Source organism: Ambystoma mexicanum, chromosome 6p (genome assembly GCF_040938575.1).
Source record: "Ambystoma mexicanum isolate Mex_15411 chromosome 6p, UKY_AmexF1_1, whole genome shotgun sequence".
Taxonomy (NCBI): domain Eukaryota; kingdom Metazoa; phylum Chordata; class Amphibia; order Caudata; family Ambystomatidae; genus Ambystoma; species Ambystoma mexicanum.
The window spans coordinates 322855709-322883090 of NC_090935.1; the positions used below are offsets into that span (position 1 = coordinate 322855709).

The 27382-nt window shown below is 47.9% G+C and overlaps 1 protein-coding gene across 3 annotated transcripts in view; it reads right to left on the bottom strand.

Annotated features, from left to right (window-relative positions):
* Window positions 1-27382, bottom strand: part of ZFR (zinc finger RNA binding protein) — a 1119848-nt gene that overhangs the window by 575714 nt on the left and 516752 nt on the right. The window lies entirely within an intron of this gene.

Genomic DNA, 27382 nt, shown 5'->3' on the forward strand with positions numbered 1-27382 from the left:
CGGCAAGCAGAGATTGCACGTGGCGTGCCTGTCGACCCAAGGGTATTTGCGATTGCACTTGGGGCAGAATTGAAAAGGGGTACCCTCCATACGCACCTTAAGGCAGCGGGCTGCTAAGTGTAGGAATATATATAAATGTAACTATATATCAAGAGTGAAGAGTATGTACCACCCCCCACTCTCCCTACTTGTAAGGGCCGAGGCCAGCGGCCTACTAGGCCCGGGCCGAGGCCAGCGGCCTACCGAGGCCCAGATCCGTCGTGCAGCAGTCGACGGTCGATGACTTCTCCAGCCGTCGTCGAGGTTGAGGGTCGACGTTGGGGTGGGGAAGGGAATGAATAAGAATTAAAATTATAATAACAGCAAAAGTATGGCTAAGGCCAGGGAACTCCGCAAGATGCTTCCGACCAGTATGGCGGAAAAAAACAATCTGAGGATCCTACACGCGTGAGGGATCTTGGGTACAGTGGACGTCACACTAGGGATAGTATTACTGGCACGCCTGTGTCGACGCCCATTTTCGACTTTCGAAAAACAAACTGTAATACTCCGCAGCTTCCACTAGATGTCGGCCTATGCACAGCATGTGATCTAAGCAGATTCCACAAGCCTCAGAAATATATATATATATTCTTAGAGTCACCAATGTGCACCATCAGAGTCATACTCACAGCTGAAGGTGATCAATGGCTCAAGCAGTGGCAAATCCCATCAAGCACTTCAATGTACAAAGATTTGTTCTGTTTAAAATCTTTTATTCATCAATTCATATTTTAAAATCGTTGTTTCCATTCTGCACCCAGCAACGTTACACGGGAGGCAAAAGCAAACTGCTGATGCGTTTCACTACTCCTGGTAACTTGGTCACAGTTTTGCACTCTTTGGTTTACACATTTTATTGCTACATACACGGTATACTATTGGCATAGAAAGATGACTGGACCCAACTTACAGCTGTCCATTCTTTAGGTCAGTTACTTTAAGGGACACAGAATAACATAGCGAACCTAAAGCAGCCATATTAACATTATCATTAGCATGCTTGGTAATTTCCCACAAAGCCACCTTTACAAAAATTAAAATGTATGGTTTCTACGTAATCCACCATTCGGACATAGGTAGATGCTTCGCTAGATTCCAAAACTGCCATTTGAGGCATCGTCTATTTACATGCAATGCATCCGATTTGTATAAATGGAACATCCAAGAAGTAGATTTCAATGTGTGCTCATTAAAGGTGCTGTGTGCATATACCATAAAGTGCATTGTTCATGTTGGTAAAGTGCCTAGCTTTGTTATAAAGTGCATAGTGCTCTACATGTAAAATGTCTTGCTCCTCTTATCAAGTACTGACTTGCACAAGGATGTTTTTTTAAAAAAAATACCCGTCCTTTCCACATGTCCTTTCCTTTCCTCCCTAAAATTAAGCAGTCAAATATCCTACATGTAAAGAATGTATTTCAAAGCATGCTTGCTGAAGGTGCTATGTGCTAATAAAGTGCATAGTTCCGGTTCATGATAGTAAGGTGCCTAATTTTGTTGTGCAGTGCATAGTGCTCTACATGGGCAATTGTTTTTTTCTGCCAAAAAATTGAACAGTCAAGTATCCAGCATAAAATGAGGTAGATGCTCCTTTCATTGATATTTAGATATGCTTAAATGCTATATGCTGACTGCAAGGGTAGTGGGCAGAAATTGAATTGTAGACATCTAAATTCTGCTGTTCCCACAAACCCAGGGACACTAAAACACTGGCAGAGACTCCAATGGGATCTTCAGACAGTAATTGAAAGTTTCCACTTGCCATTTGTACTTCTCCCTCTGGGGAAAAGGCTAAGGAGACAGTGCAGACCCCTGAAGGTTTACCCTTGCATCTGGGATCCCATTTCACATGGTCAGTAGACCCACAAGCATAACATTTTCCAAATGTTTACAAATGGGGGTTTCTGCTAAGCTCCCTCTGGTTTAGCACCAGAGGTTTCACTAGCCTGATTGGGTTTCAGTTCTGGCTTACACATTTTCTGTTTGGGGCCTTCTTTTGGATTGGAGGTATTAGAATTCTCTTTGCCATCTTTCTTTTGCTGCTTCCCGTCATCCTTCTACTGAGTTGCCCCAGAATCCTTGTGAGTAGCCCTGTTGGCAACCCACAAGTCAGCAGCCTTTGCTAACTTGTTTGGATCAATTTCCTTAGAATCAGCCAAGTGCTGTCTTAGCTCAGGAGAGCAGGCATCAAAAATAGATTCTAAAGAAAAATAAATTTCTCATTCCTTCAAAAGTGTTGACTCTAACCCTTTACCCAACCATCTAAGTTTTTCAAACATTCACACACCCAGGTAGCCCAAGGGGTACCATCATGCTTTTTGAGGGTCAAACTTCTTAAGGTGCTGGGAAGGAGTTTTCCCAAATCTAGCTATCAAAGCTAGCTTCACATTTTCATACTCCAATCTTTCAAGTTCCCCCACTTCCATTACAGCATCAGTTGTAACCTGGGGGAGCCTAGTGTGGGATATACGTATCCACTCAGCAGTACTTCCCCCCACATCACCAAGATGCACCATTGCGTCAAAACTGCACCTTGCAGCGACGAAAGGATGGCTGCACCATCTTGCCAAACACAAAATGGGCAGCATGGAACAAGGAGGCACACTGAGAAAGCCAACCAGTGTGTTCTTACAAGTACAAAATAAGTGGAGTGAAATGGCAGCGCTGCTTTGCTGCAAGCCCAATGTTCCTATTGAAAAAGGGAATATTTCACCTTTAAAATGATGCCGCTTTGATGCTATTGTTCCCGGTTCTTCATCACACTACCTTTATCAAAAAGACCCCGTCATACCCAGCCATATTCACATTATGCTCCATCAGAAAAGAGCCTTATTCCTGAATGGCAGGCTGTGCCAGCCAAATCTGAGAAAATCAACAAAAGCTTTACTTCAGCTGCATGGAAAAACGCTTAAAACCTTTGCTACAAAATGTCAAAATGTACTGCTTGAAAAGAAATTCTAGCTTTCTGTGCACATGCCAATTTCAGGAGACCTTTGCCTTGTACAGACTATTGTGTAAAAGAATCTGGCTACAGCTACAGAATAATAGTGGGAAGTAGATGGAAGAGACAAACCGAATTTGCAAGGAAAATGCCAGCTGGCTTTACACATGGAAAAATGGGCTTTTGCAAAACAGAATCAAATGCTTGTTTTAAAAAGTACCATGTTGAACAAAAACATGTCTGTGCCTAGCAATGTAAAGGGATTTGTTGCTGTGGAATATACAGGGGATGTTTCATACAATAGGTTTGTTTCGATCCAGGACAAAAGAAAATAAAAGTAATTGTCATGATCCCTGCTTCCAAGGGGTCAGGACTTGCCCCACGACCTTGGAAGCAGGCCCATAACTCTGATCCCAGGAACCAGCCAGTCCCTATTGGGACCTTTTGGACCTTGTCCTGGCGCCAGTGGCGCCAGGCTCATGAAGGTGACTGGTCCCGGCACAGGAAGCGCCGGGCTCATATTAGATATGAGTGCTTGGTGGACCTACCTGTAGCAGACCATGCTGCTTACTTACCAGCTAGCTGGTCTCCTGATCCTTCTCTGCCTGGGACTACTTTTTCTGTCTGGGTGGAGCAGGAGCCACTCCCTGGAAGCAGAACACAGGAACTCTTCTAGAAATCTGGAACTCTTTTTCTTACCTGGGTGAGGCCGTGGAAGAAGACGCCTAAGCACTACAGAAGGCTATTTAAACCACACCCGATTGGTTTCACGTGCTTCGCGTTATTCTGCATCTGCAGCAGGACGCTCACCGTGTCAGCTCCAGGAAACCTCCAGCTCCAGATCCTGTGAACACAAAATCACCTGCTGGGATCCAACCTTCAGTCTTCAGCAGCTCCTGCAAAACAAAGGCACAGGTTAGGCTAAAGCAAAGGCAGCGCATCTACTTACCTAATCCAACGGCAGCATCCAAGGCGCCTTTTTCAGCCTTTCTCTTCCGGCATCCGACATCTGCAAAGAGAAAGAACATCGGTCAGTAATATTTAACTACAAAGTCTGCTTACCTGTGTTACGCCCGTTCCAACTCAGCTCGCGCTGCATTCCGGCACCTGCAAGACAAGATACATCGGTTAGTAACGCTTAGTTACAAGACTGCTTACCTGTGTTACGTTCGCTTCCAATCTGTTCGCGCTGCACCTCGGCACCTGCAAAGACAAAAGAGACATTACGGTGCATTCTACAGCGCTAGTGCAGTCTTTCTACTTACGTGCCATTAGAAGAATAATCTTCACCGCCACAGCATCTGAAAAGGAAAAGACTTAGACTTTAAAGACTTAAGACTTTTGAAAGAGAAGAGAACAATCTAAAAGGAACTTAAATACTTACAAGACACGCTTGTGCAATAACGGCATCTTCGCTCTCAGCTAACCCTCTGCTATCAAGAGGCAGAGCTCGCATCCAGTGAAGCAACTGGACCCAGCGCCCCTGCACAAGACGCAGGATGGAGAGCCCGGCATTTACCTATCTAAGGTAAGCGCAATTATCAACCCAGTTCCACGGGGAAAGGAAGGGCGAGAGGGGCTAGGAACTTTCCCAACCTTCCAATCACTAATACCTTGGTTTACCCTTGCAGACACCTCACTCTTCAGCTTAAACTTTCGGTGAGAAGGGGGCCCTGTCCGGGAGCAAAACAAACCCTGCGCCTAACACTGAAGACGGTATCCCCACCAGATCAAGGCCTGCGCCTCCGAGGGAACCAGGTGAGCGTTACAGTAATTAACCTGCATTGGCTGAATTTTGCAAGCTCCAGAACAGGTTTTTCCCTACTAGCTAAGCTAAGGCTTCCCCCAAAAGGAAATACCATAAACTTTCAGGACACAAGCCTGATAATTACTAGGTTGGACAACTTTAACTGTCCAAGACAAAGAAATTTCACATACTCTGGGCAGGGGCCTCTTACAATAGCAATTCTGGGACACGAGGATGTGAAAAAGAAAATCGCACCTCCCTGTGACTTCTACAAGAAGCTTAAAAGAAAAACTCCATGACAAACACTGGACTTGGGAGGATGGCCTGGAAAAGCATGACCATATTTGGAGGACAAGCTTGACCATTTGGTTTAAACAGCTATTTTATGAAGAAATTTTACACTCTGCAGAAATGTAAAAAATTAACAGGTTTAATGTAATTTCGTGGGTTTTCATTTAAGACATGGTTGTCTTCACTGCCACCTGGGGAATAGAAATGGCAGAGAATTGGGCATTCCACGGAAAGTATACCTGATGCCAATGCGAATTGCAATGCTGACATGCCTAATGATAATCAACACATGTATAAAATTACATAATTTTAGGCCGAATATTTCACACTAAAAATGAACAAAAATTATTAGAAGGGCGAATCAAGGTCTTACAGGCTGCAGAGTTGGACTGGCATGTGCGGCATAAAATATGTAATCTGCTCATGTAGTTTGTTAAAATGCTACTACTGTACAAATGTGCCATTTATGTCAAAACTGGGTTGTGGAAAAATTAACTGTGGTAGGTTTTGAACATAGTAAAACCCACATCATAAATCTGACAGCATGCCCTTGAAATTCAACCAGCTGAGAGCAGGGCGTCAACCATTACCCCTGACCAATCCAGTTGTTTAGAGGCGTGCTCAGCTAAGCCTGCCCCACCATATAGTTCTATGATGTCACCATGCTATATATAAAGGATGGTTGACAGAACTAGAGAGATACGGATTCCTGAGCCTGCGTTCCCGATTTTCCACATTCATCCTGCCAGACTCCAGATCCCACTGCAAAGCCAAAGCATAGCTGAGTCCACATCCCACTGCAAGGCCAAAGCTTTGCTGACCATCCCAGCAAGGCCTCAATCCAGAGACCCCAGACCTAGAAATCCCAATAACTAAAGGGAAGCTGTGGTGTTCTTTTGGGAAGCATCCTGAAACCAGACTGGCTTTTTTCCCACTAGCGGCTTGCTCCGATTTACCCACTCCATTACGCTGAGGCATCACATTGCTGTGACCAGACCTTTGCCCAGCTGTCTTTTGCCAGGCGAGTCCGCTGTCCGGTGACCCGAACCCCGGAGTCCAAAACCCGGTCGACTGTGCCTAATCCCAAATTTAAGAGCAGACTGAGTATCCAAAACCCGTCACACAGTCTAGACCATCTTCATTTTTATCTTTGTTCCACTCCAAGCAACCCTATCCATATCCTGATAAGTGTCCAACTGTCAGAATTCTCTGTGCATCTTGCCCTGATCTCCAAGCGTTAGCGCTCATTTTCTCTTCATTTCTCTTGTGCATAGATCATAAGTCATTAGCGATCTTTTGATTGAATTAATTTTCCCTAAAGAAAAGGGGTACACTGCGTGAAGGGTTACAACTGCAGTGTAACTTCTATATTCACTGGTGGTGCTCCTCTTTTCTTAGCCATTGAATCTAGTTTAAGTAAAATTTTCCTTTCATTTTAAAACCGATTTTCTCTTTCACTGCTCTATTATCCTAAAAACAAACCTCTCTACCTACCAAATCTCTCTCAATTCACCAGCTCTACCCCTCCTTTTACTTCTACATTATCACTGTGCTATACATCTATTCCTCTGCCAAAAGGCTGCATTCTAATTTTTCACCTGTTTTTTGTAAAAAAAAAAAACATTTAAAGCTGAAAAAGTATAAATGCAACTTTTTCACGTGTGAATCCGGCTGCACTGGGATTTTCAATTTCAACCTGCTTTGTGAACTGTATGCTTTTGTGATACTAGGGATGTAAAGGTATTACGGTATACCGTTAAAGATACCATGAATCACTTAATTGAACAATAATAACCGTCACATTGTTTATACCGGTATACCGCCGTTCATGCCGTTAAGTGTGCTTTTCAATCTGATTTGTAAAGGCTGCAGCAAGAAGGTGCTGCGCAGTCTTGGTCTTGCACGGTTGGATGTGCTGTATGCCAAGTAGTTTCAGTTGGAGCAGTTTTTAATGCCATTCCATAAACCACACGTGCCTGACACAAAATCAACATGTTAGCAATAGGAAGAATAAATACAGTGCCAAGAAGGAAAAGGGTTTACTTTGGGTTGGCGGCTTTGGGGTTTATATATTTATAATGGGTAATGTTTTCTAAACAAATGACAATGGGGGATTTCCCTGGTTCTATCATTGAATTTACATATAATAAGTCACAGTGCGAAATTTACTCATCTCTGTGGGTATTCCCTGCTGCCATACCAAAGGGTAACATGTCCGTGATTACTGAACACCTTTTGGCCCACAAGTAAACTAAAGGCTGTAACGTAAAGAGAGTGTGTGTGCGCGTGTGTGTGTGTATGCGCACAAGCGTATACTACCATCAGACTTCATTGATCTGTGGCATGCAGTTTATCAAGATGGCAACATGTTCATCTTCACCAGTAGCCAGTGGGGGAGTTAAAAGCCTAAATGATCACTTAAGAAAAGCTATTCAGTTTGCTTTGCCAGTCGCAGCAGGGCCCACCTCCTCCTCTGCACACGTGTGTTTATGTTTGGTGGAAGCAAGGGGTGGCATTTCAGTGGAAAGTATGTTGAAAAGCCCAATTCTGGCCCAGGATGCCTGGTTTTGTTTGTGATGATAAATCTGACAATTTATGACATTTAAGAAAATATTTGTTAAGATTAGTAAACTCCACCTGCTATACCGTGATAACCACGATATACCGTCATTTGGCAAGAAGGTTATTGTACCATCATAAAAATAATACCGTGACACCCCTATGTGATACCTTACCTGATGGTTGCTAGTGAAATAACATCCCTGATACTGTGATAAAACATATGCATATCTTTATTTAAACACATAATTATTTATCAAAATCTGAGTCATTTTAGGCTTTGCAAGGGATTTAAGAAGTATTTTGTGAGGGAAGGTTGGATTTTGATTCGGTTTGCTGCGTCTTATCCCTGACTACCTGCTGCTTCTTTTCATCAACTTAGAATTTGATTATTTGTGGGTCGAGGGAAGATTGCTGGGGAAAACCTTAACTTGGGTGCCATCTATCCCAATTCAAAAAGTGCTCTTATTCAATTGTGCTTTGGATATATTCTACTAGAAGGATGTGTGTTTTACTCTTGTGTTTCTGGATTATGGAGTTTTAGATCACTCCATAGGCATCATCTTTTTGTGTGTGTTACACAGCACCCTTAGTGCAGAGACACAGGGATGGATGTCTTTTAGACTTCCAAAAGGTTTAAATACCTTCTCTGGGATAAACTACTGTTTCGCAGAGAATGTACGGCTACATTGACTTTACTAATCTTTTATAATTCCTAGACCCAGCACACACTATCTTCCTATAGCGTGCTGGAGGGGTTACCTAGTATCCCCTGTGTCTAGAAACTCATGTAGCAGTCAAATGGTGCCCTTTCCTATCAAAACTGCTGGTGGCAGTGGTTTTACAACGAACTACCATGATTTTTCCTGACCGCCAACACCGATGGCTACAAAATTACGGGAGCCATGTTTTTCAAGATGGCGCCTTAAGCCCCTTTGTTTAAAACAGGTCCCAGTCTTCTTTTTTCGCCATTTCTTTTTGGAAAGGTCCTTCTAGAGTTTGTCTCTGCGCGCCAACCCAGGATTGGTCCCTTTGTTCCTACGCCTTTAGCGGGCTTCAGGACTGAAGAACGCCTCTGGCGCCTGAGTGTCTGAGGTGGGGAGGAAGTGAGGAAGGTGCCCGATACACCCTGTGCTTCGTCTCCTAGGAGACTCAAATGCACTCTGGTGTGATTGGCTGGCTGTCTGGCAAGGACAGCCACCCTGCAAGGTGAGTGGCAGGTAGGCTGGAATGAATGGGAGAAAACTGTTTAAAAGGCGAGTCTCTTGGACTGAAAGGCAGAGTCGACCACTGGAACGAAAGAACCAAAGACAAGCTGGAAGAGGACGGCTGCTGCAACTACTGGACCGTTGGTTTGCCCAGTGGAGCCCTGCTGCAGGTTTCCGAATCGCCAAGTTCACCTCGACAGAGAAGCCCATTCAAGGACGACTTCTTCCTTTGAGTTGGTGGGACCAATGAACTCGTAAGCCACCAGGATACCATTCTCAGAGCCGGCTAGGATTTCTTTTTGCATCTAGCCTACTAAGCTTTAAGATATCAGTTTTGCATCTACGCCATTGTCCCCTACCACTTTACATACGCACCCAGCTTCTGCGCCCTACTACTTGTTAGTGCACTGAGCACTAAGCCAATCCCCAGCATGTTCACCTACCTTACCATGGTGACGACAATACTCCTTGCTACCAATACCTTAAACAATCTTAATGAGACCTTGACAGTTAAACCGGAAATAGTCCTGCATAGTCAACAAAATATGACTTCAAAATAACCCTAGCCTTGCCCCTCCTAAATATATACATGATATGGGCTTAGGAAATTACAATACTATCCCTTGTACTACAACTAACAGAAATCTTAAACTTTGTGCTAGACTCTCCAAATTGCATGAACCACTTAGAAGATCTCGACCACCTACAAATAAGAGAACAAACTGCCGCCTTAGTATGAACCTTATTACCCACTGGTCTACTACCGCATCTGATCGCTGCGCCACTGCGAATCAGACTAGGACAGCTAACTCTAAGCCTAGTGTCCCTAGTAGTCCTACTCCCACCCAGATCGCAGCCATAACAGAGGCTCATTCCATTAAGGGAGCGCTTATAAATGCGAGATCCCTTGTGGCCCATGCCATAGAAATAGCCATCTAATTACAGAAGGAAACTTGGACTTCCTTGCTATAACAGAGTCCTGGCTACACAATGCCACAGGACCTGCGCTACTGCTAGCCATACCAGATGGTTATAGCATCTCCAGACAAGATAGAGATGGAACCCGAGGTGGAGGAATTACCATCATATCTAGAGAGTGATATGATTGAGACTAGTCCCACACCTAACTTTGCAATCATGTGAAATGCTCATAGAAAAACTCCCTCTAGACAACTCCCAATCACTTACTATGCACCTAATTTACAGATCTCCAGGGCCCCTTGGGACATTTGAGAAGACTTGCATAGTATACTTGCCACGTATATTTGCCACCAACCTTAAACCAACCTCCCAGCTACTGTTGCTAGGTGACTTTAACTTAGAATTTAATGATCCTGCGGACAAGCATGCCTTAGAAATAGCTAATACCCTTAATGCACTTGGCCTGTCGCAAAAAGTTAAACCTACTCATATAAAGGGTAAAACTTTAGACTGGATAGCCGATTACAATTGCACAAGTACCATTAACGCTATCACGCCTCAACTCTGGTCCGACCATTCACTGGTGACCTTCATATTATCAACTACCAGACCCCAACAGACGACCTCACACAAGGCTCCACCCTGTCTAACTAGAAACAAAAAAGAACACCACGGTAGACAAAGTGATTCCTGCTTCCTCCCTACCTTAAACGCATTGCCCAACAATCTTGACCATAGTACCCTGGTGCATGAATACAACAGAATCATGCTTCCCACATTGGATAAAATTTGCTCCACTAAGAACAAGTAAACCTAAAGTCCACCTTAACAAGTGGTTCACCCCACAACTAAAGGTCCTTCGTCTACTGAAAAAGTGTGAAACGGCCTGGAGACTATGCCCACCCACTGAGAACAAAAATAAACTAACAACCACCTCTGCGCACTATAAAAGTGAAGTTTGCCTGGCAAAACGGAACTCCTATAATGAATGCATTGCCAAATCTAATCCTAGTATGAAGGAAATATTTACCATACTAAAATAACTTGAATCCCCAATCTCTACACCTGACATATGTAACAGAAATAAGATCTGGTGCTCAGATATTGAACAAGCACTAGCTAATAAAATGAACACCCTCCAAAATAAAAGAAAACTAAAGCAAAATTCTCTGAATTTACCACATTCCACTAATATCATCCAACTTAGTTATATACCAACTGCCCAGACTAACAGATTCTGTTTCACCAAAACATCTGTTCAAGAGGTAGAAAAAAACATTTTATCCCTTAAGCCATCCAAATGTAAAGGAGATATTTGCCCAGCACAGATCATAAAAGATGCTGCCAGAGACCTCTCCCCATTTATCTCTAAACTGGCCAACGCTTCATTCTCCTCTGGCACTATCCCAGCCAATTTAAAACAATCTTGGGTTCTTCCACTCCCAAAGAAGTAAACTTTAGATCCACTTATTTCTACCAACTACCACCCCATCACGACGGTATCATTTTTACTGAAAATGCTTCACAAAATAGCCTATACACAGATTTAAAAGTTCCTTGAGCTACATAAACTTTTAGGGGTTAGACAATCTGGCTTCCGCCCTCTACATGGGACAGAAACTGCCTTGATTGATTTGAAAACACAGATTGATAAATTGAGCGATAAAGGGAAGACAGTACTGCTCTTATTACTTGATCACTCAGCTGCATTTGACCTGGTGGGTCATAAGGTCCTTTGCAGGAACCTGGACTCAGCAGCCCACTTTTCCACTGAGGCTATCAAATGGATAGAGTCTTTCCTGAGCGAGAGAACCATGAGGGTGTTCTCCCCATCGGCGGACCCCACCCCGATCCTATGTGGTGTACCTCAGGGTTCTTGCGTTGCCCCTACCCTATACAATATATTCACCAAACCCTTGTTCGATGATCTGGACCTTCTGGGTATCACCTACACTAACTATGCAGAGGATGCACAGATTCTCCTCCCGCTTTCTGGGGATCATTGTAAGGACTTGGCACTGGTGAATAGGGTATGCCTCATCATCCAGGCATGGATAGCCACCCACGGTCTATGCCTGAATGACAGGACAGAGTTGATAATTCTAGGTACTCACTCTAACATAAATAAATTAGGACACAAACACTTCACTTACCATGGATGGAAAGATTATTAAGGTATCCAAGGAGGTACAAACCCTTGGCTTCTACCTCGACTCCACCATGTCCTTTGATAAACAAGTGAAATATTTGGACTCTACCACTGCCTACACATGTAAGCTTATTAGAGCTGGTAAGCCATTTTTCTCAAATGAAAGTTGCATTATCCTGGCTAGAGCATTAATTCTCTCTAGGTTAGATTACTGCAATGCTCTCTACAGTGGTGCTAACAAAGCAATCATTCAGAGGTTACACATTTTGCAAAATAACGCCATAAGAGCCGCACTAGGCATGAACAAAAAAAAGAGTTCACACTGCCTCGACTAGACATCAATACAAGTGGCTTTCCACTTGCAATAACATACAGTTGAAACTATCCCCCTTGACCCACAAAGCCTTAAACAATGTTGCAACTAGCTACTTAATAGACAAATTGATGAGAAGAACCTCTAGTAGGCCAAGAAGAATAGGTAATACAAACTGCCTTGTGGTACCGAGATTTAGGCTCACCAAGATTGGTGGCAATAGCTTTCCCGTGAAGGCTGCTCAAATTTAGAACTCCTTGCCCCACGAGCTGAGAGTAGACCAACCTTACCTACACTTTAGAAAGATCACCCATCTCAACTTGACTGTAGGCTAGGTAGTCTCTCTACTGCCAACACAACTCTACACACACCTCATTGACGTTGCCTATCCTTATAAATAATAATTGGAATTGTACTGCATAGATTTGAATTGAATATAATATGAACATTTTACCTATCCCTTGCCTGTAAATAATTTTACCTGTACATATGACAATGCATTACTTACCGTAAAAGCATTTCTGATGGTTGTATCTGCTTAGATTCACATGCTGTGCATAGTCCGACATCCAGTGGTCACTGCAGAGTATTGCATTTTGTTTTTCGTAGTCGAAAAGGGGACGTCGACAAGGCGTGTCTGTAACACTATCCCTATAGTGACGTGCAGTGTACCCACAACCCCACACGCGTCGAGGTCCCTCTGTTTGTATTCTTTCTGCCCTGAGGGAGCCTTCTATACGTGAGTGAGTACAGAAAAGAGAGAGAGAGATGTAGAAAGATGTCTATGTTCCTTCCATCTGAGCGGGGAGGAAGGGTGGGCTAATGTGAATCTAAGCAGATCCAACCACCAGAAATGCTTTTACGGTAAGTAATGCATTGTCTTCTGATGCTTGTTAATCTGCTTAGAATCACATGCTGTGCATAGACTAGCGAGCAGTACCCGGAGTTGGAGATGGGTTGTGAGAAGGAAAAGTAGAGAAAAGATGTCTTAATACTGCTTGTCCCACCTGGGAATCAGATCTAGAGTGAGCATCTAGACAGTAGTGTTCTGTAAAGGTGTGTACAGAACTCCAAGTTGCCGCTTTGCAAATGGACTCAAGGGGAACTTTGCAATGAATGCTATGGATCCCCAGTGCCTCGAGTAGAGTGTGCGCTTGGCTTGAAGGGTAGTTCCCTCTTAGCAAGAGAGAAAGAGAGTGATGCATTGAACAATCCATCTAGATATAGTGGACTTTGAGACTGCATCTCCTTCTCTTCCTGCTGCCACCGAGACAAAGAACTGATTAGTCTTTCTCAGTGGCCTAGTTCTTTCCATATAAAACATGATAGCTCTGCGCACATCGAGTGTATGCAGGCTCTTTTCTCCCAAATTGGAAGGTTTTTGAAAGAACGTTGGTAGTACCATTGACTGGTTGACATGGAATTTCGATATGAATTTCGGTGCAAACCTTGGGTGTGTGCGTAGAACCACCTTATCTTTGTGAACTGTTACGAAGGGGTCCAGAATAGAAAGAGCCTGTAGTGCACTTACTCTCCTAATGGAGGTGATAGCTATAAGGAAAGCAGTCTTAAGAGTGAGGTCCTTAAGAGTTGCCTTGTGCATGGGTTCAAAGGGTGAGCCCATGAGCCTGGTAAGTGCCACATTAAGGTCCCAGCCGGGAGCTGGGTTTGCTATCGGAGAGTGTATTCTCTTTACCCCCTCCATGAATGCTTTGATAACTGGGACTTTCCACCATGACACCTTAAGTTGAGACGTGGTGTATGCAGAAAGTGCCGCTGGATGGACTTTAATAGAATTGAACACTAGACCTGAGTCCAGTAAATTTGTGTGGGTGAGCAGTGGACTGGGCTGATGCTCTTACCTCTACACCAGATGACAAATCTCTTCCACTTGCTAGAATAGCAGTGGCGAGTGTTGGGTTTTCTAGCTTCTCTGAGAATGTCCATGCATCTCTGAGGGAGTTGTAAATGGCCAGATTCTATGACCTCAGGAGCCAGGCTGCTAAGTTCATGTTCTGTGGGCATGGGTGTAGTGTCTTGCCCTTGTCCTGTGACAGCAAGTTGTACGGGCAGGGCAGTTTCCCTGGTGGGGACAGGGACATCTCCATCAGGTGCGCAAACCATGGTTGGCGGGCCCACATCGGGGCTATCAGTATCATGGTGACTGGTTCCTGGTGCATCTTGTGCACTATCTTGTTCAGCAGAGGAGTCGGGGGGGGGGGGGGGGGGGGGGGGGGGAAGCGTAAACAAATTTCCCCGACCATGGTATCCAGAGACCGTTCCCCTTGGAGCGGTTCTGTGGGTATCTGGAGGCGTAATCTAGGCATTGTGAGTTCTCCAGAGTTGCGAACAGGTCTATTTCTGGGAAGCCCCATTGTGTGAAGACGTCGAAGACGATGTCTTCGTGCAACCGCCATTCGTACTCTGGGGGCAGAGGGAAGTCTCTGCTGAGTTCGTCTGCTAGCAGATTGAGTTCCCCTGGTACATGTTGTGACAATAGGAACATGTGTCTGAGAGCCCACTTCCAGATGTTCTGGGACAGCTTGGACAGTCCTGGAGAGCGAGTGGCCCCCTGCTTGTTGAGGTAGTACATGGCTGTGGTGCTGTCCGCGAGGACCATCACTGTCTTCCCTTGTAGGTGTGTCTGGAAGGCTTTTAGTGCCTTGAACACCGCAAGTAGCTCTAATAAGATTTATGTGCTTGGAAGCTACGCTCGGAGTCCAAACTCCGTTAGCAGTCTGATGGGATAGGTGAGCTCCCCATCCTGTGAGGGATGCGTCTGTGGTTAGAGTGGCTTCCACTGCGGGGGTGGCGAATGGTTTCCCTATTACCAGGTTTTCCTTCGACCACCACCGTAGCGAGAGAACCAAGGCCTGCAAGACCACCACTAGATCCTCCCATTGTCCGCTGGACTGACACCACTGGCTGTTGAGCCACTCTTGCATTGGGCGCATCCGCAGGCGCGCGTGAGGTACCAAATAAATACATGACGCCATCATCCCTAGCAAGAGCCTTGCTTTGCGTATCGTCACCTCTCGACCGGCCACATATTGAGGGATCTGAAACAGCATATTTTGGACCCTCTTGTTGGAGGGGAAGACGAGGCTGTCCTTTGCACGAGGGACAAAATCTAAATGGCGTCTTTTCCATAGCGAAAGACAATTACAGCGATGACAAAACCCAGGGAGCAGAGAGGGTGAAAGAGGAAAGGCATACTTGTAAAGAATATGTCCACCCCGACTCCACTCTCCCTACTGTGTAGGCCGGCCAGAAGGCAGCGCAGCCGGGATCAACAGGCATCGAAAGTCTGCAGCAGTCTTTGGCGTTATTTCACAGGATTCAACAGTTGAAGTGACTTAACGGGAATATCAACAAAGTCAATATCAACAAAGGCCTCCGCACGTGAAGGATTTTGGTTACACTACACGTCACGGTAGGGATAGTGTTAGACACACCTATGCCGACGTCCCCTTTCGATCCTCCAAAGACAAGATGCAATACTCCATGGTTACCACTGGATGTCGGGACCATATGCACAGCATGTGATTCTAAGCAGATTAACAAGCATAAGAAGTCTGGTCACCTCATCTACATACTGTGGTGCATAATTATTTCTACCCATGCTGCAGCTTTTTATTAACAAAGGGAAGGGGTGTATGGAATGCCTTGCCCCTTGAACTAAGAAATTGTCTATGTGGAGTGCTTTAAGAAACATTTTAACAACAAATCTCTGTAGATAAACTGCCAGTTTAAGCCCCCTCCCTCAGCCACAAACATCTACTGCTTTGTCAGCGCCCGTATGCCTCCAGGACACGCATTATAAATAATCTAAAGTAAAGTGGAGGTGAATGTTGTTGGGTGGAGTGCTGTAGGTGTGTGTGAAGGAACAAGTTACTTACCTGTAACTGTTGTTCTCCAGCATGGGTCTGGCATGGATTCACATGCTCATGAATATTCCCAGTCGTCAGGCTGGGAATCCTTGGTAAAGAAAAAAATCAGTATCAGTTTCGTTTCTGATCTGTCTTTCGTAGTAGTAACCAATCACTGATCCCTGCGTCATACTGACCACAGCCAATGACTGCCCTCTACCTAAGCCCCGCCTCTGGCAGCCATCTTCAGATTTGGTAGCACGTGAAGTGGCAGTATGACCAAGTGAAGAGCAGCAGAGGGGTAGGAGGGAGGGTTCGCAAGTGAATCCATGCCAGACCCATGCTGGAGAACAACAGTTACAGGTAAGTAACTTGTTCCTTCTCCAGCATGGGGTCTGGCATGGATTCACATGCTCATGAATAAAGAATACATAGCAGTACACACATGCACAACCACGGGAGGTGGCAAAGGCTCAACATTAAGCATTACATCAAACTCAACATTAAGCAATTCTTACCTCAACAGGCTCACCTTAGGCGAACAGATTGCGCAGCACTGCTTGGCCGACCCTGGAATCCCGGTCGACGTAGTAAAATTTCGTGAAGGTGTGCGTCGACCTCCACGTAGCAGCCCTGGAGATGTCCAGCAAGGGCACACCAGATAGGAACGCCGTGGTAGCCAGGCAGCGGTCGGTTTGCCAACCGATGACAGTACATGATACAGCCGGAGAGCCATCTGGAAATGGAAGCCTTTGAGAGAGCCTTCCCCTGATTGACAGGTCCAAAGTTCACAAAAAGTTGTGACGTCTTCCGAAAACACTTCGTGCGGTCCACGTAAAACTTCAGCGCTCTAGCCACATCCAGCGAGTGCAAAGTCCTTTCGGCCGGCGACGAAGGCGACGGGAAGAAAACAGGCAACACCAAGGGTTCGTTGAGGTGGAATTCCGACGGCACCTTGGGCATGAAGGAGGGGTGCGTCCCGAGCACTACCCTCGTGTCGTGAAAAGTCAAGTATGGGGGCTTGCAGGAAAGGGCCTGGATCTCTCCCACTCTTCATGCGGAGGTGATGGCCACAAGAAACGCTGTTTTCCACGACAAGAACTTCAACAGAGCCGAGTGCAGAGGCTCGAACGGAGGTCCCATGAGCTTGGTCAGCACCACGTTGAGCTCCCACGCCGGGGCCAGACCCTTCACTGGCGGGAACGATCTGAACAGTCCCTTCATGAATTCTTTCACCAGACGATGAGACCACAAAGACGTCCGCCCCGTGGGTCTGGTGTATCGGGAGATCGCAGCAAGATGAATCTTGATGGACGCGTGCGCCAGTCCAGCCTTGGCCAGCGTCAGAAGGTACGGCAGTACCTGAGGAGCCGTAATCCGTAGAGGGTTAATCTTCTGTGCGTGGCACCAGACAGAGAACCTCTTCCATTTGTGTCCATAGCATTTAAGAGTTGAGGACGCCCTGGCCTTTGCAAGAACCTCTCTGCAGTCGGCCGTTATGTCGTATCCTCCAAATTAACGCTGCAGGAGCCAGGCCTGCAAGTTCAGCGACTTCGGGTCGTGATGGAGGATGGCGCCTCCTTCCCTGGAGAGAAGATCCGCGTCCACTGGCAGCTTGATTGACGGGGACGCTGACAAGTCCAGAAGGTCCGGGAACCATATCTGCCTCGGCCACACAGGTGCGACGAGGATCATCCTGCACCGTGACCTCTTGAGCTGGTTGATGAGCCGGATCAGCAATGGCAATGGAGGGAACGCGTATAGAAACATGCCCTCCCAGGGGAACGAGAAAGCATCGCCCATGCTCCTCGGCTGGGGAAACCTGCTGGCGAACCTCCGGCACTTGGAGTTTGTCGCCGTCGCGAACAGATCAATCTGGGGTGTGCCCCACCGTCGGAAGAGGCGGTCCACTAGATCCTGTCGTAGTTCCCACTCGTGGCACGAGCGCAACTCTCTGCTGAGTGAGTCGGCGATGGTGTTTTTTATCCCTGCCAGATGAAACGGCACCAGAAACATCCCTTGGGTGACGGCCCAATGCCACAGATCCTGCGCCTCCTTGGACAGGGCTGGGGACCTGGTTCCGCCCTGCTTCCTGATGTAGAACATGGTGGTGGTGGTGTTGTCGGTGAAGATCCTCACCACCTTGCCCTTGAGGGATGGAAGAAAGGACCTGAGGGCCCAAAACACTGCACGGAGCTCCAGGACGTTGATATGGAGGGACTTCTCTGTCGGAAGCCAAAGGCCTCTCGCGTGCAGATTTTCAGTGTGCGCTCCCCACCCTTCCAGGGAGGCATCCGTGGTCACTGTCTCCTGGTGGCCGGGGGTCTGGAAGTCCATGCCCGCCGTCAGATGCGCGCGGGTGGCCCCACCACCGGATCACTCGTCGGAAACTCTCGTCGAGTGTGATCCTCTCCTCGAAGCTGCCCGTCGTCTTGATCCAGCGCGCGTCCACGAACTCCTGCAACGGGCGCATCCGGAGCCTGCACAGGCAGATGAGGTAAATGCAAGAAGACATCATTCCGAGGAGGGACTTGATGGACCTCAGCCTGGCCGCGTCCGCGACCAACATCCGCTGCACCTTGCCCAAGATGGCCCTCGTCCTTTCCTCCGACGGAGAGGCCAGAAGCGACACTGTGTCGAGCTTCGCTCCCAGAAACAGTGCGTCTTGCGCGGGCACCAGGTGGGACTTGCCGTAGTTTATGGAGAATCCCAGGTCCGTGAGTAGTTGGACGGTCCTTGCCGTGAGCTCCACGGCGAGCTCCTTTGTCTTCGCTCGGATGAGCCAGTCGTCCAGGTAGGGGTAGACGTGGATCCCCTCTCGGCGCAGCTGCGCCGCGACCGGTGCGAGGCACTTGGTGAACACCCTGGGTGCCGACCTCAATCCGAAGGGAAGGGCTCTGAACTGGTAGTGACGCCCTTGGACCACGAACCTGAGAAACTTTCGGTGTCCCTTTAGGAGGGGAATATGGAAGTAGGCATCCTCCAAATCCAACGACGACAGGAAATCGCCCTCCTTCAGCTGACCCAGGACGTGTTGGAGGGTGACCATCCAGAACTTCTGTGCCTTGATGAATTTGTTCAGTCGTCGTAGGTCAGGGATGGGACGCCATCCTCCTGTCTTCTTCTTCACGAGGAAGTATCTTGAGTAAACTCCGGAGCCCCGAAGCCTCTTTGGGACGAGCTCGATGGCGCCCTTCTTGAGCATCGCCTTTACCTCCAAGAGAAGTTGAGGGACGTGATGTTCTTTCCTGGCCACAGGGGGGACGCGAGGGAACCTCTTTAGAAACTCGAGCGCGTGACCCTGAGCTAGGGCGTCCAGCACCCAACGGTCGGTGGAGATGGACTCCCACACGCCGACGAAGCTCGCCAGCCGGCCTCCCACCGGGGTGCTTCGGTGGGGGCCCGACCCCACGGCCAGTTCAGTCCTGCTTCGACGAGGCTTTGCCGCCTTGTCCTCCTTGGCGACGACGGCGGGGTCCGCCTGACTTGCCTCGTCCACTGTAAGCTTCCTGTGACGACGAATGGGCCGCTTGACGGTAGGTGGAAAATCTGCCGCTGGAACCTTTGGAGGCACCCTGTTTGCCTCCGCCGCTCCGAAAGGGCGGCCGTCGTTGCTGGAGAACACCAAGAGCACGGGCCGTCTCCGTGTCCGTCTTGATGGCTTGTAGGGAATCGTCCACTGTTTTCCCAAACAGGTTGTTTCCGTCGAACGGCATGTCCAAGACTCTGGTCTGCACGTCCTGACGGAAGTCAGTAGCCTTGAGCCATCCTCGTCGCCTAAGGCACACGCCGTTGCCCAACTGGCGAAATCCAGTGATGGCGATGTCCGTCGCAATCGTAATGGCGTGGTCCGACGCCACCTCTCCTTCCTGCAAGATCTCTAGGGCTTCGGCCCTCTTGTCGTCTGGTAGGAAGTCCAGCAGGGGGGCCAGTTTGTACCACAACTCCCTGTCGTGGCGAGCTACGATAGCCAAGGCGTTGGCCGCCTTAATCGTCGTCGCTGCAGACGAGATGACTCTGCGTCCCATCGTGTCTAATTTCTTTCCCTCGCCATCCGGCGGGGAGGTCGACGTAGAGGCCGCCCTTCCACCCCCGCTTTCTTCCTGGCCGCCGCGGAGACGACCGAGTCTGGGGTCGGCTGTGCCCGAAGGCACAAGGGGGCTGCGTCCGGGACCCGGTACTTCTTCTCGTACCGATCCCTTCTAGCCGGCGTCGTGGATGGGTTCTTGAGGAGGGTGAGGCCCTCATCCCAAATATCGTCCAGTAGAGGTAACAGAGAGGACCGTCTTCCTCTTGGCCTCGCGCCGTTGATAAAGGAAGCCTTCCTTCTTCTCTTCCGGGAAGAGCTGGAAAAGCTCGGATGCCCTGGCGATCATGGAGTGAAACGATCCAATCTCGTTGGGCGGGGAAGCCCGGGTGGGAGGTGACGACGGGAGATCCTCGTCGTAAACCTCGTCGTCTGTACCCGTCGCGGCCGTGTCAGTCCCTGTATCATCCCCACGTGTCGTGGACGGGGATGTGGGCTGAACAGGGCGCGATGGCTGAAAAGGAGGTGGAGGATGAATCCTTCTTCTCTTGGGGGGGAGGGCTCTCAGAAGGGCCTGGCTCCGGGTCCCCCGTCGGGAGCGGTTCCTCCGCTGGTGGTAACGGCAGTCTCGTTCTTAGCATAAGGACTGTATAGCCAACAAAATGGCTGCAGAGTTGTCTTGCGGCACTGGTTGAGGGGAGTCCGACGGGCGGTCAGGAACCCCGTCGGCACCCTCGACGTTCTCGTCGTCTCCTACGTCGGGGTCCCTCCCGACAGGCTGGTCTTCTTCCACGCCAACGCCGTGGTTTAAGACTTCGATCAGCTCTTCCTCAGAGGTTGAGGCCGAATCCACAACGACCTCTTGCACACCCCTTTTTCTTCTCTGTCGGAGGTTTCACGGGGGTCCTGTCGATGGGCATGAAAGAGGACTCTCTCCGCGGTGGCAGGGAGACTGAGCCCCGAGGTCGCCACCACTGGTGTAGCCTCCACAGGCTGAGCCAGGGCCGCCGCGACTGTCTCAATAGAGGCCTTGGCCGGATGGATTAAGGCTTTCACCACCTTAGGTGCACTCACCGCCTTCTCCTTGGGGGGAGGGTCACCGCCTCGCTCCCCCTCCGATGGGGCCTTCGAGCTCGACCGGGGTCTCTCCAGGAGCTTCGCCGAGTGCTCGGCCTTCCTCTTACCCGAGCCCGAGCGTTGGCTCGTGGTTGATGGCGCCGGGGAGGATGCGCCCTGCCTGGCGCCTGTAGAGCCCGACCGTTCGGCGCTCCCGGTGCCAGTGGACTCGCGGTGCTTGGCCTTCTGTTGGACCCCTGTCGCCGGGGCACCCTCAAAGGTCTTAGAAGACCGCTCGGACTTCTTCTCGCCTGACGGGCTCTTCCCTTCCAGCCAGTTGGCGAGACGTTGATGGCGGTCCTTCAGGGTCCGCTCTGACATATTACCGCAAAGTCCTTCTCCACGTGCGTCTTGTCCTCATGTAGGCAGTAAAGACAAAGGGAGTGTTCGTCCTCCTTAAAGACATTCTGAAGCTGGCATCCAGGGCAGACCCTGAACAGCTTTCCGGGCGTCGAGCTTCCCTTCTCCTGGGCCATGTCCGAGATGGGCCTGAGAAACTTCTGGAGTCCTCCAAAAGCGTGGCTCGACGAAATCTTCACCCTTGAGGGGCGTAGACGAATCCGACAAGGGTCCCCGTTGATCGGATGAAGAAACGGAGCTTGAGGCTCTTTTGACCGAAAAAAGAGAAATGTTTTGAGAAAAAACGTGAAAAAATAGCACTAACGCTCGAGAGCAATAGCACGAGGATCCCAACACTTGAACGTGCGGTAAAAATCTGAAGATGGCTGCCAGAGGCTGGGCTTAGGTAGAGGGCAGTCATTGGCTGTGGTCAGTATGACGCAGAGATCAGTGATTGGTTACTACTACGAAAGACAGATCAGAAACGAAACTGATACTGATTTTTTCTTTACCGAGGATTCCCAGCCTGACGACGGGGAATATTCATGAGCATGTGAATCCATGCCAGACCCCATGCTGGAGAAGTGGTGCTTCTTCCATGTGCGTTTCCCCCGGTGGGTGTGGTTATGGAGTAGTTTTGGCTTAGCTTGAATACGTCTATATGTCCATCCAGTGTACTAGGACGGACTGTCATTTGTTTCTGCCTTTTGTATAGTAGGGCCCGTTGTCCGGGTGTGTGCAATGCAGAAGGTGATTTCGTGCTCAGGAGTGGAAGTCTTGAGACCTGGGGGAGTGGTGGACCCAGGAAGGAGTTTCTTTTGGTCTTGCTGGTTTAGTTGTGTAGTATTTGTAGCACATTGGATATGGCGGGTTCGTACTTGGGTCGTGGCAGGATCAAGGTCCAGGGGGTGGCAGCTCTGGACAGTTGGTGTCCGGTTTACTGGAGTGTTTTAGGATGCTGCCAAGTGATTCAGGAATGCTTGCAATAGTTGGTTATAGTTGCTGAGAGCCTGCTCGTACTGGTTTCAGATGAGCAAGACAGTGAAAATTTGGAGGAGGGAGTATCAATTAATTTTACTCATGGACCATATGTCGAACGGCCTTAGGAAAAAGACTGCCTTGGGATGAGGTGGAATCTAAACAATAGTGTTTCATAAATGGACAGGTTTTGACGGCCCCCCCAGTGGTGAGTAGCGGCGCCCAAGTGAATGAACCACCACGCATCGCCTCCCCTCATTCGGCTAATGTGCTCAAATCTGCTATCCTGATGGGCTGGCAATGTGATCCAACTCGACATGGTACAGCCCGGTTGCACCGAGCCTTTTTGCTCACTATCTTACAGGATATTCCAGCCCTACGTACTATAAGCTCTAATGACATCGACTGGGTAAAATTATCATCTGTAAATAATAATAGAATGATTTGCAAATTTAATTCTCCCTTTATAATGAAGCTTATTTGGGAACAAAGGGAAGATCTTGAATCAACTGGTTTACTGCCTTACCCGTTTACCTCAATTGAGGATGCTACAAGCTATGTGGAGAACCCCCACCCCCAGGCTTGTGGAGGACACTTTCTCTGTGACTGCTCATGGTGTTTCTCCTAAAATTCATAACACAATGAAACAATTTATGGCCTGTGTGTCAGCACTTAAGGGGTTGCCATGGATGGATCCTCGTACAGAGCAATCAGGTACGCAGTTTGAACTTTGCTAATTTGCATATAATTTCTTGGAATTCTTGCGGACTTAATAACTTTAAAACATGGTGCAGGCACAACAGACAGTCAAATCCGGATATCTTTCTGCAAGATACTATGCACCAAACGCACTTTACTGTTGAGGGCTACTTTGCCTTCACTCAGCTGGCAAATCGGGGCTCTCTAGAAAGGCCATTGTGTGGCCTAGCCATACTGATTAATACAGCTTATAAATGTTCTTGCAAACTGGTTAGCAGTTCTGATGCACTATTGGCTACCCAATTGACTGCTGACGAGGATCCATCTATTATTTTACTGATTTGCTCCTATTGGAACAAGCATACCACTGCTTTACACTCCATCCTTGATGAATTGAACCATTTATTAGAGGTAGCTTTGGTTGCAAATCCATCAGTGAGAATTATTGTCAGTGGTGATTTTAACTACAACGGCGTGTTTCAACCAGAAACTATTGAGAAGAAACACTCTGAATTGTCCAGGCAAAACGGGCAAAAGTTGATAGATTTTTTTTCTAGAATGGGACATGCAATCCCCTCTATAATTTTAAAGCCCTATAATTATACTTTGAATAGAGAAGTTAGCAGCTCATTGATTTTTTTTTTTTTTTTATTTCCTCACGGCTCTATCAGTATTCTACTCCTGTGACCGTAATCAACCCGGAACTGGGTGATCATACGATTATTAAATTGGTGCTACAAATTCCATTTGCCCGTTTCTCTGAGGAAACTTCTTTAACTCTGATTGAACCCGACCGTCAGTCTCTGTCAGTGAGATGGAACTCCAGACTGTTGTAAACTTCTAAAATACAGTGAAATTGTAATCAGGATAGGTGTGGGGGGGTCCTACACTGATGGACGTAGAAGCAAGGAATGTTTCCCGAATTCAAATTCATCTAAAAAAGGCTAGCAATTGACAGAAAGATGCAAGCCCAATCATATGTTCGCCATGCTCATTCCTTTAATCCAAGTCTTGCTGTCCGTAAAACAGAAAAAAAATTCACTTTAGGCATTTATTAAGAACATACGTCCATTTGGAAGAATTGACGGAACAAATAAGAAAAATCAAACAGACCTATAAAAATAAAGTATTATGGATGAGAAGAGAGTTGTATTATGTGGACAATCAACAAATGATATACCATATCCTTAGACATGATACTAGGCAAGGGTGGGCCATTCTGCGTTCCTTGATCTCCGATACTGCTACTATGGTGGAATCTGTAATTACTGTGGAGGTATGAGTGTGTTATACAAACGATACATATCAGCTGCCAAAGCGTTTTGTTTCGCTCAGAGGCGGCGAACCGAAGCTGGAACCAGGCATGCAATCTATATGGTCCATTACTGATATTGTTGATGCTATAGGGAAACTAAAGAACTCAAAGGCTCCAGGACCTGACTGCTTGCCCCTGTGTGTTTATAAATCTGATCCACTGCTATGGGCTCAAATTCTGAAAATATGTTTCGATTTGATTCTCAATACTGGTATAGTACCAACTTCTTGGCGTTCAGCTCACATCATTCCGATTTACAAAAAGGGTCCCCCTGATTCTCCTACCAATTATTGTCCTATTGCACTCACTGATGCCTCCTCAAAAAAAAATGTTTTACTGCTGCTGCATCCATTGCAATCACATATCGACCAACAGGTACTACTTTCACCTTGCCAGGTGGGTTTTCAGAAAAAATTGGCTGTGTAAAGACTGGTAGGGGGTGTCTGTACTTCTGCTCTCTATATGGTAGAAGACCCCAGCCAAGATTCTATATAAGGTAGCAATGGACGAGCAATCAAGGCCTAGCTTCTCAGGAGGTGATGCGGGCTGGTTCTTAAGTACACTGTAGTCCCCGAACCCCCACAAAGGAATGTCCACACACTATTACTGAAAAAACTGTGTTTATATAATTAATATTCAAAGGTATGTACACAATCACAATAACGCACTTTGTACTTGAAGTCAATAATGATAAATATATACAATTCTAAAGTGGTAGCACTAATGTTATCGAATCTTATTAACGTGCATCAACTGTACGGTTAAAATGTCAGATTAATAACGAGGAAACCAGCAATAGAGATAGGCAGGGACATAAGATGGTTGAAACAATAGGCAGAATGCTGACCCCGTTACCTAGACACAGTTCTGTGTGGAGATCTCCCCCGCTCCCCCAACATGGGCAACCTGTAAAATAAGATATATAGCACAAGCCCAGTCCATATGTTCAATAGTCTCACTTCTACCTATTAAGATTTTATCCCTGCAATGTACTTGGTGGAGTAGAGTTCTCCGACGATGCGTCGACCGATCCTTCTTGAGTGACTCCCTTTCAGGCGGGAGCCACGGATCGTCGAGAGGTGTCGGGGAACTTGGCGTCCGGTGTCAGGGAATTGACGGCCCTTCTTGAGTGCCCTCCCTTTAAGGCGGGAGTCACGGGTCGTCGAACGTCCGACGGTGAACAGGTGGAACTACGACAGGGAAGTGACAGCCTCGTTCCTAGCGGTGCTCGTCGACGACAGAGCGTTGGCGTCCTGCAAGGAAGAGGCGTGCGGGGCACCTTGGTGACGATACTTCTGGACCGCAAAGAGATGGAGAACTGTGGCCCAGCAAGGGCGTCGAGTCGTCAGCGTCTCTGTGGTCCTTAGGTGGCGGGAAACCTACCGGTGGATGCTCCTCGGCGCGTCAACGGTCGGGCCTTCTCCAGCGGGAGTCAAGCGGATGACGATGCAGGCGAGGGCGTCCGATGATCACTTGAAGTTCTTAGGCAAACAGGAGCACGGCGGCTCCGGTCAGTGACAGCGGTCGTCGACAGTGGCGGACAACAGTCTGAGTGCTTCTCCTTGGAGTTCCGCAGCAGTCCCCGTATCGGGTCGACAGCCGGTCATAGGTCTATCTACCAGGGAGCTTTGGCAAAGATCAGCTGTGCACAATGGTCCTTCGTAGCTCGGGAAGAGGGCGCCTTACCAGGTCCTCTCTGGGTCAGTCCTTGGAGGCACAGCAGCTTTCAGATTGTGAAGGAGCGCAACAGCAATTCTTCTCGTTCAGCAGGGCTTCAAGGTCAAGCGTCAGTTACTCCAGTTACTACTCGTAGTGGACTTCAGCTTCTGAACACGATTCATAGCAGTGAGAGGTCCCCAGATATACTGTTGATCTCCCATTCATTCCGCTGGGTCACGCTCAAGCATCCAATCACGACTACGGGCATTCATGCAGGCAGGCAGCCAATCAGGCACACGAGGTATTCAGGCCATTCACTTCTCTCCAGACACTCACAACAAGTTATGTGTTTTGGGACAAGTGCCGAGCAATTCAACACTCCAAGCTGCATTCATACCGTTTTCGAGCAGGGCTGTCTCAGTCATTGTGTCAACCACCAGATACTAGACATCCACAACACAGAATGCATATTCGTCACACACTCTATTCACCCAGGTCCCACCCACAGGAGGTACCACAACATACATCACCGGGAAGGCTCCAGCTAGTCTGGCCGGGCCTTCACAACACCACCATATATGGCATTTCCACCCAACAGCCAGTCAGGGGGAAGGGACAGAGTCAGGGCTTCCCAGGACTTTGGGAAAACAAGGTAATGGGTAATAGAAAGCAAGAGGCCACCGGGGCCATCTTGCTTTCCATCAGGAATCAACTGATCCCAATGGCAGGGCCGGGGTATCCCAAAATGGAGGATACTCTGCACACCTGTCAAATTCAGCATGGAGCTGCCACCAGCCCATACCCTGCTCTGCAGGCCACCCACAGGTGCCCAAAAACATACACTAGGGGCACAGGGTTGTACCCCCAACCCATGTGTGCCTTTCACCAAACCAAAAGAGTTGCACCGCCAGGAGTCCCACATGAACTCCTGCACGGAAAACACAACAGAACACACGATAAAAAGCAGTAAAGGACAAGGATACAGAGGCCCTGTCCCTCCGATGCATTTCCAGCATCACAGGCTGCCCCTTAAACGCCACCATTCTCTCTCACCTTCAGGCCCAAACTTCTCAATCAAAAACTGGGCCTGTTTATATGGCCAGCTTAGATCTAACTGTGGCGTTTGACAGCATGATCGAGAGATTCTGTGGACAAAAATGCTAAAAATGGGCATTCCTTTCTATTTGGTAGCCCTTATTGTGCAACTTC